This window comes from Harpia harpyja, chromosome 19, assembly GCF_026419915.1.
Source record: "Harpia harpyja isolate bHarHar1 chromosome 19, bHarHar1 primary haplotype, whole genome shotgun sequence".
Taxonomy (NCBI): Eukaryota; Metazoa; Chordata; class Aves; order Accipitriformes; family Accipitridae; genus Harpia; species Harpia harpyja.
This window is the reverse complement of record NC_068958.1, coordinates 3,247,422-3,263,837: the sequence shown is the minus strand read 5'-3', so window position 1 is coordinate 3,263,837 and position 16,416 is coordinate 3,247,422. Positions and strand designations below refer to the sequence as shown.

Sequence of the window (16,416 nt, the reverse complement as noted above, 5' to 3'; positions counted from 1 at the left end):
AATAAAAATTAATAAAATAAAATAAAAAATAAATAAAATAAAATAAAATAAACCAAACCAAACCAAAATAAACCAAACCAGAACAAAACAAAATCGATAAAACGAAAGGAGAGGAGAGGAGAGAAGAGGTTTCCACCCCCCGTGACCCGCCCGGACCCCTCCACGGCGATGCCCGGGGGGGGGGGGGGTGGGCGGTGGGGAGCGGGGGGTGTCCGTCCGTCCGTCCGCCCTCCCGCCCTCCCGCTCCCGCGTCCCGCCCTCCCGCGCTCCCTCCTCCCGAGCGGGGGCATCCCCGGAGAGAGAGGGGCGGGAGGTGGGACCGGCCCCCCCCCCCCCCTCACCCCCCCCACCCCCCCCTCCAGGGCCGGTCCCACCTCCCATCTCCCCCGCCCCTCTCCCCCTCTCCCCCCCCCCCCCCCCCCCGCGGCGGGGCGGCCCGTCCCGGGGCCGGTGCCGGCGGGGCCGGCAGAGCGCGGCGGCCGCGGCTGCTGGGCGAGGTCAGGGAAAGTCCATGTGAGGAGCGGCTGGAATCACTTCCTGCTGCCGCCGCCGGGACCGCCGGCACCCGCCGCCGCTAGGCCCAGGGCAGCGTCCGTGGGGCCCGGGCGCCCCGCAGGTGAGAGCCGCGGCCCCCCCCGGGACCCCCGGCGGGGCGGGAGAGCCGGGGGAGGGCTGGGGCGGGGGGGGGGGGGGCCGGGGCGGTGAGCCGCGAGCCGCCGCACCCCCCCCCCCCCCGGTTTTATTATATTCCACCAAGTGTAGAAGACCCCCCCCCCCCGATCCTGAAACTCGGGGAAAGCTGTGCAACACGCGAACGCGCCCCAGCCCCCCCCTTTTTTTTGGGGGGGGGGGGGCGGACACCCCCACCCCCACCCCCACGACAGCCGCACATCGCGCCTTTAATCCGAAGCTTTTCCTTTCCCGATCCCACTGCGGTTCCCCGCAGGGAGGGTTTGGCTCAGCCGAACCGAACCGAACCGGGGGGCGCGTTGAGGTGGGGGGGGGGGGAATGGGGATTTTTGGGGTGTTGGGAGGGGGGCGACCCACGGGGTCCCGCGGGGAGAGGGTTGGGGGACGAACTGGGTTAGTTCCTGGCTGTGTTTTCGAGTCTTGCGCGAAATGTGGAAAATCGGGTTATTATTAGAAATACCTTTCTGAGGAGGCTGCGGTGCTGGCTGGCGGTTTTATTTTTTAACGGCTAAATGCAGACGCAGGCTCGTACTTTCTCTCCCAGGGGAGGAAAACGCCGTGAAAGGGGAGATACTAAAAAAAAAAAAAAAACCAAACCACAAAACCAAAAGGCGGCCGAACGCCTCAATTCGGAGCTCAGGAGCGAGCCCTGGGGTGCCCGGTGCCCCCCTCGCACGGCTGGGGGCTTGCGGTGGGACCGGGGGGGCTGTTCCCCCCGTCCCTGCGGGCGAGACCCCCGTCAGTCGGCTCGTTGGCATCTTACGGGGAGAAAAATTGGGGTAAGGCGGTTGGGTTTTTCTTGGGTAAGCGCCTTCCCGAGCGCCGGTGCGTTCCCCCGCCTGCTGCAGTCCGCAGCCTGCTGTAGTTAAAGTGCGTTTTTGCTGCGCTCAAGGACTTCTCCAAACATCTTCCCTGCCGTAGGAAAATAAAACGACAGCGGTACATCGCGTGCTGCGCTCCGCCGGGCTCACCCGTGTACCGACCGACGGCAAAGCGCAGGATCGCTTCCAGCCAAGTCTCCATTACCCGCTGTCGGGTCGTTAATTTGAACAATCACTTTTTTTCCTCCTTTCAGGAGGCATTTGCGAGGTTGCGGGCGGCTCGATGCGCTTCCTGCCTGCCAAATGTTTGCCTCGCGCCCCGCGTAATTGAGGGGCTGGCGTGCCGCTTTACCTTCTCCAGCTGAAATATTAAACAGTAGGAGAAGTCGGAATTGGTAAACAAACCGGAATGATTGCTGCCCTCTCGGTGCCACGTCGGCTTTGGGTCCGGGGCGACCCTGGCAGCGGCTGCGCAAACCCCGCGGGGTCCCCGGTGCCCGCCGCGTGCCGGGGGAGGCCGAGAGAACCGGTCCCGCTCAAAAGCGCGGCGTTCGAGCGCAGCTAAGCCCGAATTACCTGCCTTATTCAGAGCCTGCTATTAAAGAAAACCCTGCAACTGGAAAGAAGAAAGCTGAGCCTTTCCTTATTAGCTGAACTGATGTTGTTTGCCCAGCCTCGGACAGTAAGTCCGTGACCTCGAGGTGTGGGTAATGGAGGTAATAATAGTTCGATCTGAAGTAAGCAGCAAATATAAAATAATTGGGGATCTTGTCCTCCTCCCCCCGAGAATGAATGTCCTTCCGTAGCTATAACTGCTGTGGGTTTGGGGTTTTTTCCTCCTTGCAGAGGCCTTATAGTTGAGGCTTCAGGGGAGAAAAGTTGGGATATTTGAGCACTGAAGGGCGGGGATGGATTTCTAGAACTCGGGATTTGTCGGAGAAAACTGCCGAGGCTTGCTGAGTGATACAGATAGGTGGGTAGAAGTCAGACGTCGGGACGTGCGTGAGCGGGGGGGTCTCCGCGTCGTTCGAAGGGGCTCACTGGGGCGAAACGCGCAATCCGTGTTTCGGGCAGGCTGCGCGCTTGCGTCCCCCCAACCGCCTTCGGTTCCCGGTGTCAGCCCCCCTTCCCCGCGAGTTCACCCTTTGGGCCAGACCGCCCTTCCCGCGCTGGCGAAGAACCGGCCCTTGGGGAAATTTTCCCTTTCCGTCCCTCCTGCCGCTCACCGCCAGCACGTTTTGGTTGCTCGCGTCTCCTCAAGCTTTTCCCAGAGTTCCTAGGAGACGGACACCTTTAGATAAGACGCGTGCGCTGATGCTGTGTCGCGTTGGAAGTGATGGTTTCAGTGCTCTCTTCCAATATAAAAGCCTTTTCGCTCCCCCAGCCGTAACTCCCTGCTTTCCTAAGGGAGTCTCTTTCGATTTGGGGCGGGGGGGAGCAGATTTCGGGTTCCTCTCGGCGGGTGCCGGTGACAGGTCGGCATCCCGGCGGGGCGGTCGTGCTGCCGGTCCGGGGGAGGTAGAGCATCGTTACTGCTGGTGAGTTCGGAAAAGGAAAAGCCCCTCTCCTTGAACTTGAAGGAGCCTGCCTGTGAAGTCCAGGTAAGTCCTTTCCGGACTCGGTTTTGCTTCAAATCCCAAGCCAAGGTGTGAGGGGGGTGCGAGGCCGCTTTGCGGCGTTGCCGGTCGGCACTCGGGGAAGAAGCGCCAAGAAATCTCCTGCCAGAGCCGGTTCGACTCGAGAAGCTCTGGGTTGGGTTCAGAGAAACCTCCAGACTGGCGTGCGCTTACCCGACTGGGGACGCAAACCATCTCGCCTTGGAATGGAAATATTTATTTTAGACTGTCGTCTTATATAAAGTCCGATTTTTTTTTTTTTTTTTTTTTTTTTTCCCCTGCCAGGCCTTCTGGAGGGCTCGTGCCGGGCTGCGGAGCTCTGCAGGGATGTGCTGTATCCAAGAGCTGCCTTTATTGACGTACTAGTACTGAAATCGGTACGCGGCTCTGAGGCGCGCGGTGAAGGATGGCGTGGATTGGGGATAAACATAGCGAAACAACCTGCAGAAGGGTGATGTGACTCTGCTCTTGCTTCGCTCTGTACAATGCCTGTGTTTAAAAATACCCAGGCCTGACAAAATGGGGTTAGAAGGAGGCTTCAGCCACGGGTTTGAATTTGCCCAGATTTTCTGAGCCAGCCGGCTTTTTAGGTGGGGAAATCGGGTAGGCTGTGCCGGGCCAAAAGGAACCGGTCCTAGAGAGCTCCAGGGATGCTGAGGAGCAGGGGGGCCGCGCTTTAATTGCTTTTCTTTTTTTGCCTTTTCCTACATTTCTTTGAGTCTAGCTGAATGCAATGAAAGAAATAAAATACAGGCATTCAGCTGGAGGAAATTAAACTGAACCGTAAGTTCCCTGCCATACCTAATGGCCAGAGAGAGCATTGTGTCTTGCTGCAATTAGCCTTCAAATCGAGCCCGTGTTTGCCATCCGAAGGGCAGCCTCCCAGCCCATCTATTCTTCGTCCGGGGAGGTGGAAGCGGACCCGATAGCCTTGAGCACCCAGCTGGGATGGGCACACCTAAAGGAGGTGGTGTGGGGTTTGGGGTTTTTTTTTGGTTTTTTTTTAAACCAAGCCTGTAGAGCAATTGAGAAATAGGTGAAGCATGCTTAAAAGAGGGTGAGGCTGTTGGTTTTCTCTACCTGACTTTATTTGCGAAGTGACAGGAATTTTGACAGGCTTTGTGTCTTTTTTAGCAAATCAAGTGTCATGCCAGGTTTGCCTGTGGATGAGATCATTTGCAAAATATGTTTCCCAGCTTGCTTCAGGCATAATTCATTGTGTCAACTGCAATTGCTCATTTGCTAGGAACTGTGATTCATTAGCGGTTTATTTTTTTTTTTTAAGTTCAACTTGTTTTTAAGCAAATGTTTGGAGGCAGAACAGAAATTTAGAAAAATATTAAATCTTACATTCTTTGTATCCGCAAATGCTGCTGTTAAGGGAAAACTTGCTAAAATGCCGTGATCCCAGGGAGGGAGAGGCAATCCCCGGGCGAGCTCCGCTGTGCAGGATTGCGCTCGGTTTTGTCATGTGGTTACTCCTAAATGGGGACGGAGGTAATAAAAATCGGACTGCTGGGACAGAGCCTGCCACGTAGAGCCCTGGATGATGAAGGAGCGTGCAGAGCTTCCTCCTTCTCTTCCCTGGTGGGGGGGTTTCAGCCCGCTGGAGGTACCACACTCTTCCTCATCCCCGGATTCGGCTGGGGCGGAGGCTGCCCTGCGGATGGACTGACGGATGGGGAGGGCAGGAGGGACGGGGGGGGGCTGCTGATATTTGCAGCCCCTGCACGACACCAGCTCTTCCTCTGAGCTCCTCGCTGGAGGAGGTGTTGGGGCTGGTGGTGGCGAGAGCAATTATTTGGTACGGTGACCGAGACCCCCTGAAAGCTCGCGGCTCAATGGGGTGAAATGAAGATAAATAGCACTTGGCACGTGTTTCGTGCTGCATGTGTTCCCAGGGCTGTTCACAAACATTGCAGTTTGGCTTCAGACTTTTTAGAGGTCCTCACATCAGACTTCTAAAAAAAATTTGCATGTCAAGTACATTTTTTTGTTTCATTTCCTATGAAGACAAATATTTCAGTGCATTTTTTCCCCTAGGTGGGTGGATGGGGGGGCAGAAATCACTGCTACTGCTTCAGCAGCCACAAACTACCCTCCAATAACAAACCAGCGTGCGTGGGCTGAATAAATTGATATACTTTTCACAAAAAGATTGATTTTTTTTTTTTTTTAAGCTTCTAAGCGATTATGAACGGTACATTTAAACATAAGTATCTTGACAGTTTTTTTTTTCTTTCCACATGCAACAATTCTCTATAAAGTACTCTAAAATTTTTTGGGTTTTTTTTCCCAAGTATTTGTGTATTCTCTCTGTTTTTCTCCCGAGTTAAGATTTTTAAAATTACAAGCCAAAAAAATTGGGAAAGGGGGAGAGAGAGCATAGTAACGTGGGGAGTCTGCTGACTTCTGGCTCGCCGGCGCCGTGCCCAAGCACTGCCAGTTTGCTGCGGAGGCCAGTGCCAGGAGCGAAGGGCAGCGGAGCGTGAGGGGAGGGAGGTGACTCCATCAGAGTGACCATATATAGTCACTGGGATGAGATTAAATGCTTCACCTCCCGGTGTCATCCCCACAGCAATAAAGCCAATTTCAGGATCTATTAATCATTTGCAAAAACAGGAGAAGGAAAATCCTCTTTTCTTTGCAGCATCTCATTTGCAGCAATCGGGGCTCTCTTCTGGATCTGTCGATTTGGGGAGAGGAGCCAGATGTTTTTCATCCCTGGGTGTCTGGAGACCGAATTTCGGCAGCACGGTGAAGAACAGCGTGTGCGAAGAATTGCAAGTTAAATACGACCGAGCTTGTGCTTACTCAGGCTCGTGGGCTCGGTGGCAGAGCGGTTGTGTGGAAAGGGTCCTGTGTTCGAGTGCCAGCACTGGCTCGGCTCCACACGCGCGTTCCTATCATGATATCCACTGGGGAAGCATATGGCAGCCTCTTTTTTATATATATATATATATATATATATAGTGTGTGGGTACATGTTTTACATGCCAGTTCTCTCTGTCATAGGACAAACATTTACGTTCCAATTATATGAAGCATTAGGAAAACAAGGGTTAGGCTTGGAAATAACATAATTCCTTGCGGAGCTGTTGTAGAAGATACTGTTTAGTGATGACATGGCAAAGGAGTGATAATGTTTCAGTGCTCAGTGCTTTCCAGGGTGCTAAGCTCTGAAGGGATTATGCTACATAGAGGTGTAACGTGCAGGTGTATAAATAAAGGGTTGGCATTTCAAGGCGTGCCATGCAGAAGGCGATGGCCGGGTGCCCGCAAGACCTGGGGAGGGAGGTTTTGTACATTTGAAGGTGGTTAAAATGACTCGATTTCCAAGGGAAGAGGCAGATGGGCCTGGCCAGCGTAGGGTGGGAGACCTCCAGCGGGACGGGATGTGCCTGGTGCACCACAGACCCCTCCTGGGGAGAGGCTCTTCTCCTGGGTGCAAAGCTCGTGGCTGAGATCCTGCTGGAATGAAATTCCCACAAAGAGGGGTAACCCCTCTTCCTGGGTGCCCCTTCACTGGGAACCTGCCTCAATGCTGCACCGGCTGTAGCGACCTTCGTAGGACTACATCTGAGTAGGATAATGTGCTTTTTGGTTCTGTTCTGTTGTGGCTATGGTTGGAATCACACTCTCCTTGCAAACTTAGGGTTTTGTGATTTGCTAACGATTGTACGGAGGGTTTATATCGCTCTGCGTCGGTCTTCTCCCTTCTAACAAGTTCTGATGGACTGTGAAGTAAAACGCTGTGGTTTTTGCATCGCTCCTATAGCCGCAGCCCTGCCTCACAGGCAGGTGAAACCATCTGTACCACGCAGTCACTCATTTCTACAAAGAAAAGTTGTTTGAAACTTCATCTGTCTGCTCTGCTATTATTTTCTCCTTTTGTCCCTCCCTCCGTTTGAGCATAGTAACATCATCGATACATGCCCATGCTTAATGAAACATTACCTCTTAGGTTTAGTTGTCTTCTAATTAAGTAAAATAAAATTTTGCACGGTGGTTGTAACTGCATCTTTCACGTCTGTGAACGCTGCTGTGGCCACGGTACCTGAGCCTGCAGAGCGGTGACAGCGACGGCGGTGCCGTTCAATGAGGAGGGTAATGGACAGCAGCAGCGGCAGAAGCCTCCTCTGAATCTGCTGCTCCGGTATATCACCCTGGTTAAATGAGATTAATTGCCAGGTCTAAAGCACTCTTCTTTTGAATAAATCTATGCGTGCAGTTGGTAACGCTGCCTGGGTTATTGCTTCAGCACAACCCCGCTGAAAGACACATACGTACCTGGGGTTGTGCCGAATATCTGGGGAAGGCAAAAGACAGGGCGTACAACTGTAGCGCTGAATTTTTGACTCTTGTCTGAGTACAATTCCTACTCTTAATGCATCATTAACACGGTTTTCTGCATTTCATTCAGTTCCCATTACAGCACTCAGTTCCGTCTGTTAATTTTGGTATGTTGATATTTTTGTTGTCAGCAGTTTTTTCTTTTTTTGAAGCATATAAAACCGTTAGTGTGAAAGAAGATTAAAAAGATACATTACAATTAAAATGTTAATGAAATCGGCATCATACAACTTTTGAAACCATTTAGGCATTCATCTTTCTTGGTCTTATGTCCATTAACTCAGGCGATTCTTATTCTACACTGACCCCTGCTGAGAGAGTCGTGCTATAATTGGATTTTAAAAACTGGGGGGAAGAAAAGGAGGGAGAGAGAAAAGCCTTTTAAAAAAAGTAGAAGTTGGGAAGCCTGCGTTAGGTTTCTGCGTGGGCATCCGTGGAAGTGAAGCCGACGGAAAACAGCCTCGTAGCTCCATCGCTCCCCTGCCTGAATCCTGCCTGCGCTCTCCCCACCGGAGCAGGTCTTGCCCGTGACCTGCTGCTCCGCAGCCCGGGAATGCCGGCGTCGGTGGCTGGGGCAGAGCCCCGGGAATTGCCGGGCTGGGCTCTTCCTCGGTGTGCTGTCACCGTGACCTTGGGCAGGACGCGAGCACCACGCTCCTCGTCGTTTATCCGAGTGTAATGCGAGAAGGGCCGTAGCGGGATGGTGGGAAGTCTTTTTAAGGCTCTTGGAGGAAGGGAATGGGAGAACAGCAAGGAATCGTTTGCTGTTACGGCTTCAGCTTTCCCCCAGTCCTCCAAAATAGTATTTCTACAGATGAACTGGTTTGGGCTTTTTTTAAATATGTTTTTTTGCAGCTTACACAATATTTGGATGGGGCCCAGCCTCCCCCCCTCCAGCCTGCGGGGTAGGCAAAAGAGGAGGATTGACTAATTCACAGGCCGTGTAGTGAATCGAACAACGGGACTTCTCGGCTCACCAGACAGCTCCCAGGATCCGTGCCACGGCTCCGTCAGGGCCATGGGCTGCGCTCGGCTGCTCCAGCCTCGCCAAGCCTCCAGCCCATCCAGAACAGTCTGTGCCGGTCGGCCCGAGGCTTAGACTCGCTCGACTTCTGGCTGTCTTCTCCAGAGCTTTGCCCTGTGCTGTCCAAGAGCTTCACATCTCCTGCACCTCCTGTGGGATGCTGGAGAAGCTGGGAAGGGCAGGTCCTTCAGTGAAGGATGCAACCGTCCTTCCCAGCATCGGGATGGGGCATTGACTCATTAACAGGGTGGGTGTGCTGCTAACGAGGCAGTGATGCAGCTCATGAGTGGAGGAGCTGTAAGCTGAAGGATGAGCGTATCCCGATGAGGGAAGAGTGGAGTACCAGCCCAGTTTGCATTTATGCTGCAAGCGTGATTTTTTTTTTTTTTTTTTTAAAAAAAAGCTAAATAGAAATTTGGAAGTTGCAGAGCTGTCGTCTTCCAGCTGCTCCGCTCGCCTCCGAGCTCGCTGTGCCGTCGCATGGTGCTTTACTGCGCAGGCACGCGAGCGAGGGAGCGGATGCTGGCGTGTTGGCCAGGAGGCCCGCTTGAGCTGAAACATCTGCAGGGGTTGGGAGAAAATGATGGCAGTTTCTTGGGGCTGGGTTCGTGCCTTGTGAAGCGAGCCGTGAAGCACAGAGCGTGCTGCTGGCACCTCATCACAGGGACTCGGATGTTGGACGGCCGGGGCGATGGAGGCCCTTTCTTGGAGCTCTGAACTAGCTATTCACACACAGCAGAGACTGGGGTTTAATTGTTTTTGTCCCTTTTTATGTGGGTAAAAAAAAAATTCATACTGTTGTTGGTTTGTGTCAAGTGTTCAGGCGTCACGTGAATTTATAACCTGAGAGGATTTGGGATGAGGATGCAAAAATCATCTTACTCGACAGGAATGGGGCAGACCTGACTGGAGTGTGACCCATCCGTGTCCCAGCTCCGCTGGTCGGATGTACTGGTGGTGTATTGCTGGCACAGGCGTACTCCAGGGTGCCGTTTTGTGCCCGTGGGTGAAGCCAAGGGCAAACCGCCTTCGGGGATGGGAAGGGAAACCGCCCCACCAGAGCGACAAAGAATATCCTGGCGTGTTCGATCTCCGTCTCTGCCCTCCCATCCTACAGTCCCACGGGGATCCTGCGGAAGGAGGGAATTCCCGCGGGCAGGAGGGCTGGGAGGCTCCCGAGGGGTATCCGCAAGTCTGGTCCAGAAGCCCTCAGAGATGCGGCTGGGTGATGGCCACCGTGGAGACGACCGCCCAGGGCAGAGGTGGGAGCTGCGGCATCTGTGCCGCACACTCCTTCTCCTGCGCGGGCACGGAGGCTTCCCGTGCTCTTCCATCTCTCAGCATGGTGGCAGACGTGCAGGCAGGGAACAAAGAAATTACTGTTTGAAATTCCTGGCTTATTTTATTGATGTGTGCTGGCAGTTGTAAGCCAAGGAAGAGGGAGGAAAACAAAGCAACCCCAACCATTCCCAGTGCGTGTTTCTGGCCCAGCACACAGGTGGGGTTTCTAGCAAGGTGAATTTCTGTGTTGCAGATGGAGCAAGAAGCACACCAGAATCAATATCTGAGTAGTCCAATAAAATCTGTGGGAATTGTGTTTCGAGTCATTTCAAGCAATCTAATAACTGGTCTTTCAGACGACTGTTAGGTGTTTTGGTTTGGGTTTTTTTTTTCATTGGCGTTTTTCATTGTGCAACTGTAAAAATGTAGATTGAGCTCGATGTACGTGTAGTGCTTTGGTTTTGCAGTGTAAGTGTCGAGCCCAAGGCCGGTTTACTCTGGAGTCGGGCAGCGAGGGCTGGAGACGCCGCGTTGCCAGCTGGGGTGGCTTGGCTCCGGGTGGTTTTCAGATCCACTAATGGTGGCAACACTTCTGCTTCCAGATTGCAATGCCGATCTCAGCACAAAGCAGCTTTTATATCCTTGTATGGTGGTGTTAAGATTACTAGTCCTGTATCCTTGAAGATTCCTGAACCGGTTTGGGGAAGAGCCCATAACGCGCTGTCCCGTTCTGCTCCCCAGCGGGCACCAGGCTGGAGAGGAGAGCGGGAGCCGGGCGCATCTCGAGCCGTTGCCTTCTCAGAGCCCGACACAGTTGTGAATAAGGTCAGTTGATACCCTGCTGTCAGTAGTACCTGTGTTAGTGTCCGTCCTTCTCCCTGGGCTTACGCAGGCTGCCCCACGGTCCCCACTCGAGACCCTTCACAGGCTTGGACGAGCGCCTGTGCGTTTCCTTGGGAGTCGGTGGGCGCTTCTGCAGAGAGCAGCTGGAGGTATCCGAGCCACTTGGTATCTTCATGAATATTTTTACAATCAAATTTAGGAAGTTTCCTCATTTATCTTCCCGTTAAGATCCCAAACTGGTTGTTGTCTTTTTCGTGAGTGGCCTTAGGGGAGGTGTATCCTGCAGCACTTGCTGACTGATCTGGATTCGGCACAAGAAACGATGCAAAAGGGAGGGCTTAACTTTTTGCTCTTTGGAAGGGAGCTGAGGCTGGGGTGGTGGGACAGGAGGGCCGTGCCGCTTGGAGGGGGTGGAGGAACCAAGGGATGAAATCACTGTGTATCCTCAGAGGCAGCGGCTGCGTGCACGGCGGGGCTTGGAGCTGAGCAGTCCTGGCAGCGGTCACACTGCCCGGATAGCTTGTTTTCTGCAGATAGACCAGAGCTGTTTGGTTTTTACCGAGGCTTACGCATCTTACCGACACCACTAAGTATATTTTTTTTACCAAAGTCCAATGGATACTGTTTAGAAAGATCCAGTCTGTGCTCGCCTGAGCGCTGCCGGGCCAGCCAGCCCCTGCAGAAGGGCTTGATGGCAGGGAGCCGCTGCCTCGTGGCAGCTCCTGCCTGAAAGATGAGAAAAGATCTCCTGCAGGCTCTCGGGTACCACCTGCCTGACACCCTGATGAGCTCTGGGCAGACCTCGCTCACGGTCTGCATCCAGAGCAGAACCTGCAGTCTGAGTGTGTTTGGTTCAGGCCACCACAGCTCGGCAGAGCATCGAGCATTATTTTTTCTGCTTGGCCACCAACAAAATACAGAGGACCACTACGGTGGTACGTGTGTCCACCGATGATGTCCACAGTACATCGTGTTGCTTTTTAAATGATTTTAAACAATAAAAATATTCCAGTAGCCTTTTCTACTGTTTTGTAAGGTTTTATAGAGTGAAAGTCATGGTTTGTTTATACCACCTGGAAAAACAAATGCAGCCTTTGCACATCCAAACTGGTATTTCCCCCCTAGATTCTTCAAGCAGTTTATATACAGCTCAATTGCAATATATTTATAAAGCAACACAAGTTAATGCCGAGTGCCAGCCCAAGAGGAGCCCTGCTCTTGCAGCCTCCCTTGACAGTGCAGCAGGGATACGTGCTGTTGAAATCCTTTGGATGTCTCGCAGACCGTTGGTAAGCTGGCTGTCCGCTCCCCACGCTCCAGCCTGCTCCTAACCTCCTCCTCTGTGTCGCAGAAATGTTGTGTAAAACGCAACGTGCAGCATTAGCGATAGGAATACTTGGTTCAGGCAGTTCACGAGGCAGTTCCCACACCCTTGTGATCTCCCAAGCACACGTGCCGACGGCTGCGGTGCTTGCTGGGGCTTCGGAGAAGCTTTCCCTGTTGGCATCCAGGTGATGGCTGTCAGCCATGCAGGAGGTGGGTAGGGTGCGTATGAATTGCATTTGGTGGTGCCACCCCCCGGTATGGATGGACATGCCAGTTTGGGGAAGGAAGGGAGAGGTTTGCTTGCAATTTTTGAAGAAAACAAGTTCCAAATGCTGCTTGCATTGCTCGGTGTCCCTGAGCAGTCAGGGCATTCGGGGCTTCACCCTGGGACCTGCTGTGCTGCAGCATCATGAAGAAGGATCAATTTTGATCTGGTACTCAGAGAGGTGGGCAAATTCATTGCCCACACTGCTGTTTGTGGCGACTCTTCTGCAGGTTTGCTGGAGATGCAGCTGGATGCAGCCGGAGGTGTTGGTGGCTTCGTGCGTGGGGTGGCTGCCTCTTCGTGGGCTTTCTGTACGACTGCATCCCCTCCGAGCCGGTGGCCAGGCTTCCTCGCCACGGTCACAGCTCGCATCTCCACCAAGCAAGTCAGCTGATTTTAAATCTGCTCATTAAAGAGTTGTAACGAGTTCTGGGCCCAGCACCAGATCTGTGGCATCCAGCAGCCGCTCTGCGCCCTGACCCCGTACTGCCATTCGGTGTGTGCCCGTGGGCACGGTCTGCACTGGAGCACAAGAGCCTGGGGCAGCCGCTGATTTTCCCTTCTTCCAGTGTTGCATCCATCACTGGTTTTCATTTTAGTCACTGTTACACAAGTTTTAGAGCTGCGGAGGAGCCTGGTGCCCCATCTCCAGCACAGAAACGAGGATGCTGCTGGGGGGTTCAGCATTGACGTTTCTGCTGGTGAGAGGGCAAGGAGTTTGCAAACCCATTCGAGGAAGCCTGTGATGAGGTGTAGCAAGGAACTGCTTGAAACTTGTTAAAAGGTATGAAAAAGAGGGGAAGGGATGGAGCGGAGGGTTGTTGGAGGATTAGCCTGGGCTGCTTCCAGGTGGGGTGTGCTGGGACCTGACAATACACTGCAAAAGTGTCTGGCCCTGCGGTGTGCTGAACAGCAGGGCAGGGACGGAGGGGTTTGTGTCCGCAGTGCCAGAGCATCTGTAGGTACAGCCTGCTGTATGAAGACTCACTGCCCTGAAGGCCCAGCAAAAACATCTGAGCGTGTACGCGGGCTAATGAGGCTGAGACAACCAACGTCACCAAGAAATGAGTGTCTGCAAAAATCTCCCCTAAAAACTGTCTAGCCAGTCTGTGGTCTGACAGCTTACCCTGGTTGTTCTTCTTCTGCCTGTTGCTGAACGCAGTTGGACAAATTCTGCAAGCTACCAGAACTTGTAGGGGAGAGGAACGATCATGGGTCTGTGTTATGATTTCTATACTGAGTGCAGCAGTTGAGCAGAAATGACTGCCTTCCCGAGCTCACTCTGACATGCAAGAGGCTATTTTCTCTGTGCCTTGACTGCACAGATCTGGTATTTGAATTTGAGACTTAGTTTTGTAGGTGGGAAAAAACCACCCACCCTCAATGCTGAATGATGCCCTGTTGTATATTTTGGAGACGTGGGTAGCGCTAGCTGGACTACGTGTACTTTTCTCTGTGGTCCTGAGGATGCTATGGGCAGAGGCTGGGGACACTTGCTTTCTGGGGCACGTACTGGCGTTGGCACTGCATGGCAGTGCTCTCGGGAGCACAGCCTACGCCTTGGATCCCGCCTCGTGCTTTCCTCCAAATCTGAGACCGTTACATCATTTGTATGATGAGAAATAGATAGGTCTGAACGTGTTGTCTTTTCTTTGCTTCGTTGAAGTGTATGACTCCTGTATTTTATTGCCTCGTGCAAGGGCTGTCCCAAGAACCTCTCTGAATTCCTTTCGCAGTTTTATTTTAGTTCAAGGAAGGTTAGCTCAGGTTTAAACCACTTGGTTGTGGTTGTTAAGTCTTAGTGACATATTGAGCATTTAATATCCAAGTGCATTAGCTTCCCACCCACATCCCCCGTTTGAGATGGGCTGAGGGAAATAGTCAGTGCCCACATCTAATAGGATGCTGCTCGGCATGCTTGTATAAATGGCTTCCTCCTGGACCTCTTCTTTTTATGTTTAGTTCCTGACCTAATTAGGCATGAACAACGGCATTAGCAGAGATCTTGTGACTGCATCAGACAACACCTAATCCCTCGGAGAGATTTCGGGAAGATTGCTGGCTGCCGGAGCGGACACCTTCTTGTGCGGTGGGGACACGACGGTGGTGACAGGGTCTTAATTCCCAGTGCTCTGTACGTGGCTCTGCAGCCAACCGGGCAAAAGAAGGAACCCAGATAAACCAGTGTCCCCAGTACCTGGTGGCAATTGGGGTGGGTATGCCTCGGTGCTGCCACCTCTGCTCGGCGGTACCTTGCAGCTCGGCAGCGTGGCACAGCTCGGTGCAAGTGCAGATGGGAGAATCTGCCTTAATTGCTGCAGTACGTCTAATTGTATTACATCTTAATTTCCAGGTCCTTGCTTAACTTGTGCAGTACATCAGAAGCTCTTGTGAAATGTAATGTGCTGGAGCATCAGCACAGGAAAAAGCTCTGCCTTCTGTGAAGCCAGACTGTTGCGGCGTAATTTGTTTTGTAAGATTTTGAAAGGCAGTGTTGCAATCTGTAACAGTAGAATAGTGGGAAGATGGTCAGGTGGTTCTTGGGACTTCAACAGACAGATTTCATGTCTGTGTGTTTTTGCAACACCTTTCTATAAAGGGAAACATAATTTAAAATATGATTACTTAGTGTTGTAACAGTCTTCTCAAACGTTTTTGCATTATGCAGAGATCATTATCAGAGGCTGATATTAACTTGCAAAGAATATTATGCAAATCATTCTCCTGTTCTTCTAAAAAGAAATTTCCTTCATAATGCAAAGCGTGACAAAAAAAATTGTGCAGAGGCTTTTGGCAAAATTACATTCAGAAGATGTAACAGTTTTTCTGCTTACTAGCACAATCTATTTGTGCCTTTCTACTGGATTTTCTCAACTCAAGCTGATAAAGGATGAATTTTAAAATGAGGGCTGGGGTTGGGGGGGAGAGTATTGTACCTCATGGGTTCAGGAATAGGCAGGGAGGCTTTTCGTGGTTAGATCATTGTTTCAAATCCGTACTGATGGTCACTATGGGCTCTGTTAGTTTGCAGCTATTCGTCTCTCTCTGATACTATCTGGTGGTGTGTCTCCTGTTTCCAGCGGGCAGGGGTGCACCGCATCGCCTTCACCACGAGCAGCGCCTTGTAGGTACCTGACTTAAATACGCTTCACAGTGTCCGACTCCCCAGATGTCCAATATTACACATTTATTGCACTGTTAAGGCTCTGTATCGCCGGTACCAGTAAGACCATCCTGAAAGAGGGGCACTGCCTGGGTGATGGGAGGTTGGACCAGGGGCACCTGTGGTGGGACGGGTGGTCCTGCGCCGAGGCGGTCCAGCTTTGGCATCTTCTTTGGGTTTCTCTGAGCATCAGCACGTTCCTGGAGGAGATCCTGGCCCTGGCTGAAGGCATTGTGGATTTTGCCACTGACTTCATCCCTCCTCCATATTTGGTTGGGGTTTTTTTTTGTTACAAACTGGTTGTATTGGTTCAGAGCTGCCCCCTTCCAATACAGAAACCAGACTCTACTAAAATCAAGAGGATTGTTTTATAGGTATCGGCTGTTCTGCTCTTATTATAGATTGATAGACAAAACCAGACCCTAATAAATATTGTAACCAGCTTAAATGAGTAAAATGTTTACAGGCTGCGGGTCGCAGCCAGAGTTGGAAAGGCTCATTCAGTGTGGAACCCTGTTTTTCAGACACTTAAGATCATTTTGAAAAACTGTAGCCTTTGTCCTAAATTTTTTTGAGGCATTTCTCAATACAAATGTGATTGAGAAAAGTCAGTAATAGTCAGAGATATATATTGAATTATAGCATCCTAAAATGGCAGAGAGAGTTTTCACTAGCATGGGAAATTTTCAGACTTCTTTTTGTGTCTGGTTAGATAACTCAATGTTTTAAAATCAAACCAAATTAGATAAATAAGCTGGAAGTCGTAGTTAGCATTCGTCAAGCAACTTAGGCTGGATGTTCAGGCATTGACTGACTCCACCTCTAGCTGCAGGGTTTCCCTGTTATGAACGGGTGAATACTAATCCTTGTTTATTCTCTGCTGCAGAGAAATGGATTCATCAGTAGTTTTCGATCTTGAAAGGAAGCCCTTGGTGAGAGCGGGGTCGGAGCGCCCTGGGCGGGTGGATGTATCTGTGTGATGTGCACGACGGTGCTCAGCTGGGTACCACCACTGATACCTTGTGCCAACACAA

At 51.9% G+C, this 16,416-nt stretch overlaps 1 protein-coding gene across 1 annotated transcript in view; it reads left to right on the top strand.

Annotated features, from left to right (window-relative positions):
• The first annotated feature begins 461 nt into the window (after nt 1-461).
• Nucleotides 462-16,416, top strand: part of NACC2 (NACC family member 2) — a 63,860-nt gene continuing 47,905 nt past the window's right edge. Inside the window, exon 1 of the mRNA XM_052814928.1 lies at nt 462-616. The gene's annotated coding sequence lies outside the window, so the exon portion shown is untranslated. The remainder of the gene's footprint in view (nt 617-16,416) is intronic.